Raw genomic sequence first — 2,500 nt, forward strand, 5'->3', positions numbered from 1 at the left:
TAACCTAACCCATGTTGTGCCTTAACCTAACCCATGTCGTGCCTTAACCTAACCCATGTCGTGCCTTAACCTAACCCACGTCGTGCCTTAACCTAACCCACGTTGTCGCCTAACGTAACCCACGTTGTCGCCTAAACCTGCTCTGTAATTGTTATACGACTCGTTCAATTAGTGTAGTGTTGCCCACCCGCAACCCTCGCAATATAGTTCGCTACTCGCACTCCCCGCTCCCCTGTGTATCGCTTCATGTTAAACACCTTGCAAGTCTTGCTCACTTTCCACATGCTCCTGCTGTACACTGTAATGTGGATGGCAGCAGGACGTACATGCCGCCCCTCCCCACGTCCCCACCTTGCCCCCTGCCTTCGCAAGCTGGTTGGTGAGAACTTTGCATGTTCAATGCCCTCCGCATGCGACGTACTCAGGCTACGTTGTGGTGCGGCCTGTGTCAACTGTCCGCTAATGTCGTACGCGTAAACCACAATCTGTACTGCACATTCGTCCTTATGTACTGAATGATACATCGTGGCACATGTGTGACCGTACAACGACTGCGCCCAAAAACGGCGGACCATACAGTGCAAATATTGTGCACGCAGCTACGTGTCGTCTCCCTATGAGAGCTGGATTGCAGTGTGGTACGCCATAGAGACGTGTGGGAGGAACGGACGCCGTGGATGGCGATCAGCATGAGCTGTCTGTTGATGTATTCGGACCTAGTCGTCTCTCCTCACACACCGTGATGGCATGGTGCACCGCGTTCCATATCTGCGACATGCTACAGAGGCCGGTTGACAGTCGTTCGAGCAATGGACATCGCATACGTACGGGGGCCACCTTCCACGTATTGTCTAGGCGTGCACATTTTGTTGCGTGTATGTGGGCAGACGTAGTGTGGCGTGACACCTGACACAGGCATGCAATAATCGTGGAAGTTGCAAATGGCGATGGACGCCTGCGTTTTCTGGTGAAGTTACGCAAATGAACAAATGGTAACCTGTTGTGGTGCGGTTGTTCTCGCTAGGGGTGAATCGGTGATGGCGACGATAGGTTGAGGTACTAACCGGTTGTTCCAGCGATACCCACCATGCCGACGAAACTGAACGGCATCTGGGTGTGAAGCGATACGCGGCGGTGGCTGGGTGGGACCGTCCCCGGCCGGTGAGGGGGCGCCTCCCGGCGTGCTGGCCGCGCGGTGCGTGGGCGCACGCGCTACAGCCGGCTGGTGGGGGCGGCCAGTGGCAGGCGCGCCGGCCGACGGACGCGGCAGGCGTCGCAGCTGCGCGCCGGCGCACCCTGCGCGCGGCGCCGTGCGGCCAAAGTAGGTCCTCGCGGGCCCGGTGCGAAGCGCGGTGGACATCTTCAGTGTGCTGGTCCGATTGAGGACTGTGTGCGTTGAGGATGCGCTGCCGCCCGGCGCTCGGCGCCGCGACGCCGTCTGCTGCTCGGTCGCCCCAGCGGTTCTCGCTGGTGGTTTGTATCGCAGCTGTGCGGATGTGTTGGCGCGTGCGCTGTGCTGGGAGAGTTCGCTTCGGCACCCAAGTGGGGCTTTTGTCCTTCTGTGGCGCTGGCGTTGGAGCTGCCGGTCACCGTAGGTGGCGCGTGTTGTCTCCCGCCGGCAATGCCACGACAGCACGCTCCCGGGCCTCTGTCGGCAGCGGCAAGCTCAGTTGGGAGCACGGGTGGTCGCACCGAAAGCGTCTACTCGCCTAACTCCGGGCGATTGCGCCTCTCTCGAACCCGACCAAGTACTTGGGACGGCGCTGCGCGCCGCCGGGACCTGAGAGGGTTTCGAGGTGTATTGTGCAGGGGAGCTCAGCCTCCTCCTGTTTGCAGAATGATTGAGCGGACGCTTGCGTGTTCGCGCGGGCCCCCGGGACACACTCCCGGGCGGCCGGCTGCTCAGCTCTAGTTGACGCAGCTCCCTGGTTGATCCTGCCAGTAGTCATATGCTTGTCTCAAAGATTAAGCCATGCATGTCTCAGTACAAGCCGCATTAAGGTGAAACCGCGAATGGCTCATTAAATCAGTTATGGTTCCTTAGATCGTACCCACGTTACTTGGATAACTGTGGTAATTCTAGAGCTAATACATGCAAACAGAGTCCCGACCAGAGATGGAAGGGACGCTTTTATTAGATCAAAACCAATCGGTCGGCTCGTCCGGTCCGTTTGCCTTGGTGACTCTGAATAACTTTGGGCTGATCGCACGGTCCTCGTACCGGCGACGCATCTTTCAAATGTCTGCCTTATCAACTGTCGATGGTAGGTTCTGCGCCTACCATGGTTGTAACGGGTAACGGGGAATCAGGGTTCGATTCCGGAGAGGGAGCCTGAGAAACGGCTACCACATCCAAGGAAGGCAGCAGGCGCGCAAATTACCCACTCCCGGCACGGGGAGGTAGTGACGAAAAATAACGATACGGGACTCATCCGAGGCCCCGTAATCGGAATGAGTACACTTTAAATCCTTTAACGAGTATCTATTGGAGGGCAAGTCT

General features: G+C 57.8%; 1 non-coding gene across 1 annotated transcript in view; it reads left to right on the top strand.

Annotated features, from left to right (window-relative positions):
* The first annotated feature begins 1,922 nt into the window (after positions 1-1,922).
* LOC124772332 overlaps positions 1,923-2,500 on the top strand; it is a 1,909-nt gene continuing 1,331 nt past the window's right edge. The window contains exon 1 of the ribosomal RNA XR_007013955.1: positions 1,923-2,500. This exon is cut by the window's right edge and continues 1,331 nt beyond it. This is a non-coding gene — a ribosomal RNA (small subunit ribosomal RNA).

Source organism: Schistocerca piceifrons, unplaced genomic scaffold (assembly GCF_021461385.2).
Source record: "Schistocerca piceifrons isolate TAMUIC-IGC-003096 unplaced genomic scaffold, iqSchPice1.1 HiC_scaffold_938, whole genome shotgun sequence".
NCBI classification, from domain to species: domain Eukaryota; kingdom Metazoa; phylum Arthropoda; class Insecta; order Orthoptera; family Acrididae; genus Schistocerca; species Schistocerca piceifrons.